The 14,915-nt window shown below is 44.1% G+C and overlaps 1 protein-coding gene across 2 annotated transcripts in view; it reads right to left on the bottom strand.

Annotated features, from left to right (window-relative positions):
• BMPER (BMP binding endothelial regulator) overlaps positions 1–14,915 on the bottom strand; it is a 263,417-nt gene that overhangs the window by 15,946 nt on the left and 232,556 nt on the right. The gene's annotated exons all lie outside the window — the stretch shown is intronic.

The raw sequence follows: 14,915 nt of genomic DNA, 5'->3' as shown, positions 1-14,915 counted from the left end.
ATTCATGTACCTAGAAATGCTTTTCTGATGTATCCTCCCTGCACTTGCCATCTTTCCTGACAGCAGAGAGGTGCAGGCAGGACTCTTGCTCCGTGGGGTTTGCATAGCTGCATGGTGCAGAGATATGGAAAGAGGACGCCAGGAGCTACTGCAGGGTCCCAGGGAGCTGATGCCGTGCTTGCCAGCACTTTGTCACACCACCTGCCTCCCTTCTCTAACCATTTTATGTACGTGTGCCGTGTGTCACTAAGACTCTTGGAAGGCTTTTCCTCATAGCACCCAGCAGAGTACGAGTATCAGAAGCCATCTGTGGTCCCTTCCCTCCCTGAAATACAACTTATCACAACTTATCTGCAGGGGAGCCCTCCTCATGTCTTTTCCCTCCCTCAAGTTACAACCACTGCCTCCTGCAAAGCTCTAAGAGAGTAGCCACTAGCCACATGAAGCTATTTAAATGGAAATTTAAGTTAACTACGATTAAATACAATTTAAAACTCAGTTCCTCAGTCACACTAGCCACATTTCAAGCGTTCAGTGGCCACATGCGGCTAGTGGCCACCATATTGGACACTTATACCAGTTCCATCACTGCAGAAAGTCCTACTGGTACTGGACAGTGGTACCAAGTATGCAGCTCCATCTATGTTGGGAAACCATCCCTGTCCTCTGCAGAGGGATTTATGGGTGCAGTGAGATTAAGATGAAGTTCACTCCTGATGTCTTACCGGGCACCTACAGAAAAAGTTCAAATTTCTTGGCCTCAAAAAGTCAAGGTCGGGCTTCCCTGGTGGCGCAGTGGTTGAGAGTCTGCCTGCCGATGCAGGGGTCACGGGTTCGTGCCCCGGTCCGGGAAGATCCCACATGCTGCGGAGCGGCTGGGCCCGTGAGCCATGGCCGCTGAGCCTGTGCGTCCGGAGCCTGTGCTCCGCAACGGGAGAGGCCACAACAGGGAGAGGCCCGCGTACCGCAAAAACAAAAACAACAACAAAAAAGTCAAGGTCCCTAGCGATCTAGATCATCCCTCTTTCTTCTCCACGCATTCTTTTATCCAGTCACATATGAGTGTCTTATTAACCCTCAGGTTTCCTTCTGCCTTGCTGTTCCTGCCTTGAATGTGCCTCCTTGTCTTTTCCACTGGAAGGATGCCTATCCTTTAAGACAGTTCAAATTCCTCCGTGGTGCTCCCTGACTGGCCCAAGAAAAGTTATCCCCTTCCTATTGGGTCTTATCCCCTCCACACCTTTATTCTTGCGCAGACCCTTTGAATCCTAATTACCTCTTTCCCTGTTTCAGGAGGAGGACTGTATCTCGCTCATCCAGCCAAGCACTGTGCCTTGCACACACAGCTCATTAAACATTCAGTGAATCATCAAAAGTGAATGAGAATGGCCTGATAACCTTCACACAGCTTGCACAGGGTCAGACAGTTGGACACCGATATCTGAAGGATATGAATCCATCCTTGCCCCTACTTGCTGGCCACTGCCTAACATGGCCACGGCCACCTAGGAATGAAGCTGCTTCTACAAGAACCTTTCCGCCATCGTTTTCATTTTGAACTTTTTGCACCCCTCTTCTGTATCCCAGAGGATTTCTTTTTAATGAATGGTGGAAAAAAGGATTTGATGAGAGAATTCTGCATTCATGACACATTTTCGGAAAAGCACATATCCAATATTGTAGGAGCAACCTATAGCTCTTCTTGTTACTAAAAAGGCAAGCCTCCAATGCTGCTAAAATCAAAACATCAAACAACTCTCCGCTTCTTAGCAACAGCATACCAAGTGATTTTCCCTTTGTTTTTTCTGGCATGAGGGCCACCCCTGCCAGAGAGAAGCAAGTGCTCATGACTTTGCTACCCAAACACAGTTTTGAAGACAGATATATGAACCATTGGGAACTCTCCACACTCTGCTTCTGGGGAAACAGAAGGGCAAGCCAGGAGTGACAGCAGCCAGCCCCATCTGGGAGCCAGAGTCGGAGCTCTGGCTTTCCCCTCTGCCACCAGGAAGGGTCTTTGGCTGGGCTATGTTGTTTAATCTGGAGGGCGGCTTTCCTAGGATCAACACCAGAACAAGACCGGAAGATGACTAGAAAACCACCCTGGGGTCATATGGCTTTCCTTGCTCCGTATATCTGGAAAGTTCACAGAAGCAAGTGAAGGCATCTCAGGCTTGTTAGTGCCTGGGAATCGGCAGGAAAGGCTACGTGAGACAGAGTCCTTGTTAGATGGACAGAGCGTGTTTAGCTACCAAGAGCCTACTTAAAATTTCACGTATACATTAACCCTTGAATTCTGCCTTGACCTCCCTAACCTGAGTTACATGGAAGTAACCAGAGGTAGTAGGCACGGTCAGTACCCATGTCACATTATATCTAAGAAAACAACTCCACACATAACTCAGTAGTGGCTACCTCGGTTCTCCTCAATACTATAGTATATGGGCACCCTTACACTTTCACACACAAAAACCACACTCTGACCTAAAAAACAGGGCCCAAAGATTCAATACTGTGAACTATGAGATTGCTTTATTTAGTTGTCAATGAGAGTGCGGGGCAAACTTGCAGAGCCAGCCAGTAGGGACTCCCTGCTGCCCCCCTGCAGAACCTTCCTGGGCTAGCCACCGTTTGGCACTACCGTGGCTTAACTACGGGCGTGAATAACCGAAAGCAAATATTGGCTTAAATATTGGTTCCAGGTGGCCTGGGGTTGCCAGGCCAGTACAGCAAGGTCAGGCGTTTCTGGATGGGCTTGTGCATTTCATGAACTCTATCCTAGGAGACAGGGCAGGAGACTCTGGGAGGCCAGCTGTTTCTCTGGTTGTGGATCCTGAATTTATCTGCAGTCCAGCTTTCACCACCACCAAAACACACACACACACACACGCGCGCGTTAGACCCTGAGCCCACTCCTTAGTGTGAAGAATGAATTCATTGAGCTCTGTTTGTTCCAGAGAGAGGCACGGAGATGAAGAGAGAGGCACCGTACCGAGAAGGGGAAATCGTACAGATACGAAAAACCAAACTCTTAATGATGTAATAATGCCTGCTATAACAGGCAGGCAGCTAGAGCAATGGGCATCTAGAGCAACTAATTTCACAGGGGCAGGCAGGGTGTCCAGAGGTTTCACAGAGTAGGAGAGACGCAGGAACTGGGTCTTGAAGGATCTGTGGAATCATGTTTGGTTAGAGAATGAAGAAAAGGAAATTCCAGGCAAAAAGAGGGGCTCCAGGAAAAGCCCAGAGTTTCCAGTTACTCTAGAGGTAATAGCCACGGTCAGAAGGCATACCCATGTCACATTACACCTAAGAAAACAATTCCAAGCATAACTCAGCAGCGGCTACCTCGGTTCTCCTCAACACTATAAGGGCACAGGGTTTTCAGAGTAAAAGCCCAAGTCACCAGATCTGAGATTTGACAATCATGTGACCCAAACTCCAGTGTTAAAAGGCAAAACAAAAAGTCCCTGACAGGCAGTCACAGAGCTGCTCCTGAAGACCTCGTTCCTCACAGAATAGCCTGGCAGGTCTACTGTTAAGGCATTTCTTTCTTTTAGCCATTCCAATCGTCATCATCTCCAACCTTAACTCCTCGGTGTGACCCCTGGTGCCACACAGACTCCGTGAGTGTGCTGGTGCCCATGCTGACTCTTCCACTATCTTCCTGAGCTCCCCACTCAGCCCCGTGTGTTTTCATCTTCTCGCCTTCAGTGTCCTTCCCTCTGTAACTGCTCTCTTCCTGCCTTGACAAGAATAAAAATCCAACTACCAAAATGACAGGGAAATAACCTACCAAACCATTTTGATAATTATTCACAAGGAACCCCTTTGATTGCCTGGACTCTGTTTCTGTCGTGTACACACGGCCTACTTATACGTACTTCCAACCTAAAACCTAGGGACGCTACATTTGCACCAATTATACATTCTCCAGACACTGAAAAATACTGATTGCTTTAATCCTCATAACACTCCCTAGGAGGCAAATGCCATGACCTACATGGCAGAAACTAGCGTGTTGCATAAGAGTTCCAGAAATGGGCATCAGCCTCGGACACCCTTCTAAAGCGAGCGATTGTTTTGGTGGAATAAGAGGTATCTGTGGACACAGAGATCTCCTTGAAAGAGTAGCAATGCTTATGATTTTCCTTAGATGCCAATTTTAACAGGAGTCCCTCACACTTGCTTTGAACAGAGACCAAATCACCATCATGCATGTTCTGGAACCTAAAATGTTTTCTCCCTTGATAAGGCCATATATCAGATAGGTGGAAACTACGATTCCTATGCCCATAGTTAAGTTTTCTTGTGTCTTAGGGTCGGGGAAGGTGTGTGCACCATTCTATTTGCCCCACACCCAGGCACTACAACTTTAAAGGGGCCAAAGCCAAAGACTCTATACACACTAACATGGTTGGAAATACTCCTCTTAGGAAAGATGAGCTACCTTTGCTTGAGTATGAAACACTGGCTCCACGAAGGGAAAAGCTGATGAACAGACATTTGCTTAGTTGTCACTCATTATTTCAGTTTGGGCAAAGATGTCTCACACTCATCAGAGGAGAGAGGAAGCCTGGTCACTACCCCCCTCTAGTGGCCAAGAGTTAGAGAATCAAGTAACTGTCATTCTTACTCCAGCATTTGCTTCTTACCCTTCACTTTTCGGGGGAGGCTGGCTGATGAAAGAGAACATAAAAATGGCTGCTTGTCAGAAAATCAATAACTTTTCTCTTAAACACGTTCAATCCATCACTGTCATGCTCACTGTAAAACAATCGTAAGGCTGGTTGGTGGACTAAATCCCTGCATAATCATGGATGCCTACGCGGGGTACCTGCGCTGCGTGGGGAGGGGGTGGGGTATTGGAGGTCCACCCTGCCAGGAGGGCAAGCGAGGTGGATCGTCAATGGTAACAGACCAGAAGCTTTTCCATTTTTTGCAACATCTCATTTTCCTTATGCACTGCATCTAGCTTCACATACTTTTGTATTTACAAAAAAATCTCAAGCACAAAAGAGTACCAGACCTTTCACGTGAGCAGGAGAGAAACTCTCTCCCGCCTCTGAGGCGGTAACACAATCTGAGGCCGAAGATGCCAGCGTGATGCCAATATTCATCCTTGTCCTACCTCTTCATTATTAAAAAAGCAGGTCCCTACAGTACCAGTATTCATGACTATGTCTAAACGTGGGCTAAAACTAGGTGATATTCATACGTGGAAAGACCCTCCAGGAACAAGAGGGGACTCTTTACTCAGAAAATCTCAATATCTCTTCTTTGGGGTGACCCGCCTCATCATACTTCTCCCCCGACACAGACAGATACACATCATCTTTGAAACTGTTCCATCAACTTGACCAACACTAGTTGAGTGCCTGCTGTGTACAAAGCAACCCTGCTCTACATTTGAGACATTCACGGTGTGGTGAGGCGGGCAAGACTGGGCAAGGCGGCGGGCAACAAGCAGCACGATTGAGGAGGCTCGGCCTGGGGCTCCTGTAGGTGCAGGACGGCTCTGGAGAGGGAGCCTCCTTGAATTGTGCTGCCGGGACCCCCTGCTCATCTCTGGGCCCGGGGAGAGGAAAGTGTGCCCACACAGGGCAGCTATTAGGGAGTCCTGCCTAGCAGGAGGAGGCAAAGCGCACCGTGGAGTCACCATCCCCCCGGGTGAAAGCCCCAGCTGTGTCACTTGGGGTACAGTCCTTCCCCTTTCTATGCCAGTTTCCCTGGTATAATCTCTCATAGGATTCTCATGAAAAGTAAGGGAGAAAACAGACTCCCACTCCCACCACCGCCATCCCTAAAGAGGAGAAATTCATCCACACCCGGAAATGAAGTGAGAGGCGGCCAAGGCGGAAACCCCGGGGTTGGCGTCCTAGCCCACCTGATGCTCAGGGTTGAGGAGGGTGTGGGAAATGTCATGCTGTTTTCTCTTCTCTCTCGCTCTAGGGTGGCATCCCCTCGCCTCTGCTCTTGGGGACTTCTAGCCCCTGCAGCTCCGGGATGGGTCAGCCTGTCTGGACCACGCCTGCCCGCCGAGAGGGCAGCTATCGCGAGAGCTTCTTACAAGGGCGGTGAGGAGAATCCACGAAAGCGAAGGCATCCAGCATCTGGAGGCCACACCCCAGCCACACGCAGCAGCCGCCACCAGCCCAGCTGCTTCAAAGGGGCCGATGTTTCCAGGGCCTTTTTCACATTAGGCAGTGGACGGCTGCCAAGCCCCACAAACCCTCTACTACGTGCGCTAATAAAAGGGCGGCAGTGGCGGCAGCCCCTGGAGGATGCTGCGCGGCGGTGAACTTTTTTCAGATGCTGGGTGCCTTTCATCAAGCATCCGCCGACGAGCCTCCACCATCAACTAGCATTCACATCCAATCACCGTGCAAGGAAGGGCTTTTTGCACTCCACAGTCTGTGCAGCTTGGCTGCACAAGGGAAACAGTCCACCAGACCTAAAAGGAGAAGTGTCCTTCCTGAGAGGCCCAGCTCACCCCATCAATGCGAGATGGCACGCAGCTACTCTCAAATCACAGAAAAGAGGTTTAGGGATCAGACATTCCCCAAACCCAAATCATAAACACCCTGGGCCCACCGCTTCCTCACCAGCTCCCCATCCTCTGCTGGAATGACAGCACCCTGTATAAGCCCCAGAGAGATGGAATGCGAGGCCTATTTCCTAGAAGCAACTAAGGAGAAATCGCTTTAAAGGCCCCTCAATGCTCAGAGCCCCGAGAGTGGAAGTGGTTGCGGTGAGGCAACATTTCCTGAGTACCTGCTACGTGCCACGTGCACTGCAAATATAAGCACATATAATTATGACTGCAAAATTTTTAACAGAAGAGAGAACTAAGACCCAAAGAGGTCAAGTAGTTTTTTGTTTGTTTGTTTAACATCAGACTGTTTAGTAAGTAGCAATGCTGGGTCTGTGCTCTCTCCCTTACATCTCACTGCCTAATACAGTGCATGCTATTCCTTCCACTGGAATGTTCTCCCCACTTCTCCTGGTTAAAACCTACTCCTCCTCCTTTTATGCAGGCAAAAAGCTTTCTCAGGGCAGGCTTCCGAGATCCCCAAACTAGATGAGGATGCTACTAAACATTCTCATGGTGTTCCTGAATGGCCCTTGTCACAGCCTGCAACCATGTCCTTGTGGGATTGATGCCTCCCTCCATCCACCCCACTACTCTCCAGAGTGGGCAGGTTTTGCTCACCATCTTTTGCCAGCCTTGGTGCAGTGCCTGGTTGAGAGTAGATGCTCAAAACCTATTTTTCCAAATGAGTCATTTATCAATGTTTTATAGTCAAGTCCAGATAAAATGACTGCTAAGTCGACAATGAAAAGCAGATGGCTAAATGGCCTGAGAGAGTTTCAAGGAGGAGTGGGCATCCCGTGGATTTCAGTATTACCCACAGCCAAGGGGAAGAAGATCTGGAACTGGCCACTGGATTAGGCACCTGGGAGATGAGTGACGGCCTTAGCAGGAATAGTTTCATGGGAGTGGTGAGGACAGAAATCATCCTGACATGTACTGAAGGTGGAAAATATGTGAGGCACTGACTGAAGACCATTCTTTCAGTAGGCTGGCAGTGAAGGGAAGAAGAGAAATGGGGCAATAGTTTGAAGGGAAGCCAATTATAGCGTGTGTGTGTGTGTGTGTGTGTGTGTGTGTGTGTGTTAGGATCAAGGAAACTTGAACTTGTTTTACACCAGGGAAAAAGACATCCAAGAGAAGATGTTGAAGTGAAAGTGATGGAGGGGGTTAGGTAACTGGAGGAGTAACGTCATGAAGAAAATAGGTGAGAACGGGGTCAAGAATGCAAGAGAAAGATTGTTCTTTTCTTCACTTACAGGTGCTAGTAAATTCCTGAAGAAAATTCCTGGGGAAAAAACCCATAAAAGTCCCTATGCTTATACAAGGCACAGTAGGGGAGGGGGTAAAAACCAAGTTTACCTTCTAGGTCAGCAGGTGGATGAAGACTAATGATGCAATGCAAATATCTAGCAAAGAAGGTGGTAGAATTGAATGAAATTAGCAAGTGGTGTTTCCAGGTGAAGAAGGAGTCCTGACAAGGGGTAAGAGTACTGTCTCTGGAGAGTGACAGTTCTGCTGTCTCTCAGGCCCTTGGGGACCCATGGCAAACAAACTGAAATAAAACTAAGCCACATTTTTAATCAGGCAGAAATTTAGTGCTGGTGATACCTGCCTTTAGCTCCTAAGGAGAAAGAGATAATATAGCAGGTTTTCTAGACCTTAATTTTAAATTTTATGATCTAAAGTTAGTGATGGAACATTTTCCCCAAATTGGAGGACCTGAAATTTAGAACCGTTTTTTGGGGGGTGACAGGGGGCTTTTCTAGACACTTTCTTCCTAAATATTTTAATGCTCCCAACTATATAGTAAAAATCTTAATAGCACACACTGTGGAAACTCATCTTGGTTAAGACAGTGAGTGCTCAAAACTCCTACCAATAGGCTGGATGACTCATAAACAGTCACAGATTCATAGAATCAAGAGTCTTAAAAGACTTAGCAAACATCTACTCCCTGCAGAAATTCCTTTTATAACATCACTGACAGATGGTCATACATCTGCATCCTGTCTATGACAAGAGCTCAGTAGCTTTTTAGGAATCTCATTCCTGTGATAGACAATTAAGGCTTCTGTTTCTCAGGAAGTTTTCTTATATATTAAGTGAAAATATGTTCTGTAACTTCCACCCACTTGCTCAGATTCTACCTCCTGTTTAACTATGGAATCATTCTTTTCTATTCCAGAGCCCATATATCTTCTCTAAATACATTACGAAAAATAAAAATGTTCCACTTAAAAACTAACTTTGGAGGGACTTCCAGAAATATTCCTATTGTACCATTTTCCACTTGCTGTGCTTTTATTTCATTTTACGCCTACCAGCTCGAGAATGTCCAGCTTAAGTATAAACCTTCTTTCCATTTTGTTTATTCTTTCAACAAATCTCTACTGAACAGAGAGGGCATTGTGCTCACCTCCAAGTTAGGGGCAAAGATGAAAAAGATAGGGTTTCTACTCCAAACTACATAATGTGCTAAAATAAACTGTAATGAAAGGAGGAAAACGATGAGTGCTATAAAAAGCAGTACAGTATCAGGAAGGGAGTTCAGCTGCGCGCGAGAGATTATTTTGTCTTGGAGGACAGGGAATGAGAAGAAATTATAAAAGGTTTCAAGGAAGAGGCACCCCTTGAGTTACATCTTAAAAGAAAGCGTAAGTTTGACCCAGGCAAAGTGGAAGAAAGGGCTTTTCAGAAAACTCATATTTTAGAAATAGTACTTTTGTTTGAAATGCCACGTGTGCCATGTGGGGATTCTTGAGCATCAAGAAGCGGCACAGAAATGACAAGAAATCAGCTGGAAAGGTAGGCTGTGCTCATATAATGGACTCTGCCATCATATAATGGACTTATATGCCAAGCTATGAAGTATGAGCCTAATTTGGAAACCAGAGGAGTCACTGATAAATTTGAGCAGAAAAGTTATAGAATACAAAGTACACCTCTGGAAAATGAGCTGATAATGGTGTGTTAGATGGGCTGAGGAGGTAGAGATGGGGGATTAAAAGGGGTATTAAGTAGCTATTGCAGATGACCCAACTAGGGATCATGAGAGAAAAAAAGACACAACCAGGGACTGATCTGGGGGAGCACCAGAAGAAAGTGAGAGGTGATATAAAGCATATGCGATAGGAGGAATACAATCAGCAGAGTCTGTAAAAGGATCTCATGTTGGGGCAAAAGGGAAAAGAACGGCTCAAAAAGTGCCTCTGGAGATTTCAGCCTGGGTTTAAAGTCTATCAACAAATAGGAGGAATGCAGGAGGAGGAGACAGTGGAAAGAAGCAGAGACAAGAGGTTTACATTTAAACACGCTGAGTTTCTGGAGGAACATCCAGGCAGTGCCGTGATGGTAAATGTGTAGCAGCTGGCTCCTGGGGGGTGGGGGAGAGAGAAATGTGCAGCCTATGCCAATTTCTGTAGTGTAAATTCTCCCACTGCAGCTGCTTTCAGCCTACCAACATGACATCACTGATGACTGAACATGGAGTTGGGAAGAGATTCTAACATTTGGCTCTAGACAGCCACTACAGGCCAGCTCCAGCACACCACCATACCCAGTAAAAATGTTTAATAGATGTTTGAGAGGGAAGCCAGGAGTTGAGCCAAGAGTGTTCCTTATTGTCCAGTAAACAAAATGTGATTCTTTACAAGACAAAGTTAACATCATGGCTACAGATAGACTTGAACATCCTTACTGATGTGTTCCAACGTCAGCCAAAAGCCACAAATAAGTTCTCTCATTCTCTGTTACCAACATTCATGTAAACACCATAAAAGAGTGCTAACAGCAACCAATGAGTTTATGCTAGCTTTATTTTTCATAATGTCCTAGGAAGATTCCTCCTTTAACATTTACCACTGTTTTGCCTACCATGAAATGGTAACTAAGTGTTTTGCTAAATCAATTTAAAGGTTGCTTTGTTTCACTGCCACCTTTGCAAGAACCTCGGGGCTGGGCTGTCTAATGTTTCATAATGACTCCTAATAATGCTGCTCAATCACAGTATGCAATTTGGCTTTAAAAAAAAAACCATATGCTCCTCTTTCCAGCTAGCAACACGGCAGATTACTCTTGGGGCAGTCAATGATGCTATGAGGCTGCTGTGTGGAAGAAGAAATTTAAAAGGTGAAAAAAGTGAATAGCCCATATAAAGGTAATGGTTGAAAAATCACACACTGGGGAAGAATATAGGAGGAAAGAGGACAAAAAAGAATGGTCAAAAAGGATTTTACCATGACTCAACAGTGAAAAGTTATAATTTCTCACCCGTATCTTTCCAGTGATAGCACAGATATCATCATGTGCCTTCTTCGGGATACAGCAGCCAGTTAAGTATTTTTGTGCAACTACTTCTTATAATAATACTTAAAGGGACATAAACTCTTCATTCCCCACACAGCAGCCAAATTTTCTTTTAATAGTATAAAACAAATCATAGCACTCTTCTAATCAAAAGTTTCCAAAGATGTCTCATCACATTAAAAATACAATCTACCTAAGCCCTAATCATGGTCCACATGCCCTTGATGATCTAAGCCCTTCCTGCTTTACATTCTCATCTCTATTTACCAGCCTTAGCTCACTACCTTCCACCCGGGCTGGACTTCCTTCTTTTCCTTAAACAGGAAGATCGTGGCAGGTAAAATTGTTCAAATTGTTTCGACTTCTTAAGAGTGCATCTGTTGTGCTTGTGTGTGTTAGTTTAGCCAAGCTCGTTGCTGCCTCTGGCTGGAACGATCTTCCAGCCTCACTGGAGAGGAATGGCTCATGCCTTCTCAATTTTCAGGCCAATATTACCTTCTCAGACATTCCTTCTCTAACCACCAGTATCTAAAATAACCCCCGCTCCCACTCTACCACCCTCTCTCAAATCAGAAATTATACTATTTAGTTGATTACTAGTTTAGTTTTGGTTGCTCTCCCCAACTAGAATGTAAGCTCCATGAGGGACCTTGTCTATCTAATTTCCTGCTAAATCCCCAGCACCTAGCATATTCATTAGCATATAGAAGGTGCTCAATAAACATTTTTGGGATGAAGAATGCTCCTACTCCCATTAGATAGACAGATACATTTTTATGAAAGAAAAACAAAAGAATGACCAACCAGTCCTGTCTCCTCCATCCAGTCCTCCATTATTCTAAAGTAGTGCCCTGTCACCATGAATGCCACGTTAAAGTAATGCAACAGGTTGAATAATTTAAATGCATGACTTGGGATCCTGCATAGAACCAGAGACAGGCCATTTTAAAGCAACACCAAGATTGTGTGTGCTGGGACTTCCCTGGTGGCGCAGTGGTTAAGAATCTGCCTGCCAATGTAGGGGACACGGGTTTGAGACTTGGTCCAGGAAGATCCCACATGCCGTGGAGCAGTGCACCACAACTACTGAGCCTGTGCTCTAGAGCCCGCAAGCCACAACTACTGAGCCTGTGTGCCACAACTACTGAAGCCCGCACGCCTAGAGCTCCGCAACAAGAGAAGCCACTGCAATGAGAAGGCTGCACACCGCAACGAAGAGTAGCCCCCAGTCATGGCAACTAGAGAAAGCCCGCGTGCAGCAACAAAGACCAAATGGAGACAAAAATAAAATTAATTAATTAATTAATGTAAAAAAAAAAAGATTGTGTGTGCTGATTTCTCTGTGGCATACTGAGAGCAGCCCCCAGTACTTCCAGGATGCCCTGCAGTAAGGGAAGGTACATGTAGGTATGAGTTTCCTTCAGTCACTCATTCATCCACCTAGCATTTACTAAGCACCTACTACACATTGTGCTGAGAACTGATGATTTAACGATGAGGAGTCAAAATTTTGATACTATACGATCAACATTAAAATAGAGATATGAAGAAAGGACATGGAGATATCAGAGGAGAAAATGATCAGTCCAGCTGGGAATACGGGTAATATATTTGAGAAAACCTCAATGAATGGGGGGCCAATAATCACCAATCATTTTAGTTTTACAAACAAGGAAAGGAAGGCTAGCAGGGAGAACAGCGAATATAAAGCCATTAAGCCCTGAAATGGCACTACATATTTGGGGAGTTACAAATAACTTTATATGACATGAGTGGTTGCATATATGTGTGGGGGGGCTGTAGTTTCACCAAATCATAACAAAGACAACATAGACAAGAGAACTACAAGCTATCTATCTACAACTATAAGGGCAAAAAATACTGTATGAAATATAATTATATAGAACCCAACAGTACATTAAAAGAATAACATATCAAACCAAGCAGGGTTTGTTTTAGGAATGCAAGGTTCGTTTGATATCAAGATATTTAATGATGTAATTTTTCACATTAATAGATGACACAAGAATAACTATATATTCATGTTGACAGATGCAATAAAATATGTAATAAATTAAACATTTATTCCTGATTTTAAACATGGTAAAACTGAAATAAAAGAATGCTTATTTAATACAATGAACAGCATCTATCTCAACTTAAGGAGCCAAAATTATTAAGTAGCAGTATTCTTAAAGTTATATCCTCTAAAATTACACAAGAAGTCAAACAATAGACATAAATTTTAGAAAGAAAAGGGCAAAATTATACTTACTTGCAAATGATATGATTGTCTATAACTAGGGAACTTCAAAAAAATAAGTTGTAAGAACAGCTTTACTAAATGCCAGTAATAACTGCTTGGGAAATACACTGTACATAAAAATTCAATTCACAATACTAACAAGTCAATGTCACAGAAGACTAAAAATGCAGAATCTATATGAAGCAAACAACAAAATGTGCATACTTGTGTAAATGAAGAGTGATTTCCTCACATAATATAGTTGACTTTATTTTTATATTTAAAAATTCTGTATTCTGTAAGTATTAATAATGTGATAAGAATCAAAACAATAAATTTAAAGAAAATACTTTTAAAAAATCTCTTTGGCTGCATAGTGGAAACTGGGCGTACAGGAAGAATTTGTGTCAATAGTGGGCGACGGATGCACTTGGGGGAGGAGGGAGAGAAAGTGGAAGCACAAAGAGATGATGACGGTCTGCACCAAGGCAATGATGGTTACTAATGCAACCAAGGAAGTGGATTTTAGATATGTTTAAGAGCTTACATCAACACGATTCAGAAAATGACTGAATGTTTGCACATGAGAGTTAAAGGAGAGAGAAAAATCAACGACTTATACATTCAACAAATATTTGCTGAGTACCTTCTATGTGCTAGGCACTAAATTAGGTACTGGGAGCCATGGATAATTAAGTGAGAAGACACGTTAGTTTCGCAACCTCCTAGGAGAGAGGATAGATTAAAAGATACAGTTTCAACCCACGAGAAGCCTACACATATTTCTTTAAGTACAAACAAAAAAATCGAATGTAGACATTAATTAGCTGGAAATTATGAAGAAATTATGCTTTCAAATTAAAGAATAGCCAGAGGAGATTCTGAAAGTGTTGAATTAATGGAGAAGCATGTAGAACTGCAGGGAAAGGTAGACTTAAAACTAATCTGTGAATGTGGCTCAAGTGTAGAAGCAGCAGACCCATAATTCAGGAGACTACAAAGTGAAATTTTGAAGTCAAAGAGAACCCAGGCCTCTCGACCACTGGATCTCAACCCTGATTACACCTTAGAATCACCAGGAAGCTTTAAACAACTCTGATGCTGGGGGCCACAACCGGCAGAGATTCTGACTTAATTGGCCCAGATGTGGCCAGAGTATCAACAAACCCCCAGGTGACTCCCTGGTGCAGCTTGGATGGAGAACCCCAGACGCTGATCCTCATCACTAGCAGATCTTGATTCATGGTCTAGACACTGACTCCAATGAAACACAGCTAAGGAGGCCCTATTCTTAGTGTTCACAGATCGCGCTAGCCCATAATTCTCCACAGGAATCATCATAATCAATAAACTCACTTTTTTTAGAATAGAGCAACTAAGATTTTTAGAATCTTCTCCAAGCTAAATAGCTTTTCTAACCTTAAAAGCGCTGAAAGCACAGTATAGTCTGATGATTTTCTTCTACCTCTGTTGTATAAATAAAATTATGGGGTCAAAGTATAAGCCTGCTCCCCCTAAATTTGCACTAAAATAATTTTACTTAATTTTAGAAATGCTGGTCTGAATTGAGCTCTTATAATTGCATCCATCTATGCAATATTCTGTAAAGAAAGAATTCTGATGTTAAAGAATGCAATATAAGTATAAAAACTGATTGGAAGAGTTTCTATGAACTCTAAGAACGTTCTGTTTGCCCATTAACCTTTGCACAAGAATCAGTTAACTGCTGAGGCAAATGTTATTTAAGACCTTGGATGAAAACCATCCCTG

This window comes from Stenella coeruleoalba (genome assembly GCF_951394435.1).
Source record: "Stenella coeruleoalba genome assembly, chromosome: 9".
NCBI lineage: Eukaryota > Metazoa > Chordata > Mammalia > Artiodactyla > Delphinidae > Stenella > Stenella coeruleoalba.
The sequence above is the reverse complement of the archived record's forward strand: the minus strand, read 5'-3'. Positions and strand labels throughout refer to the sequence as shown.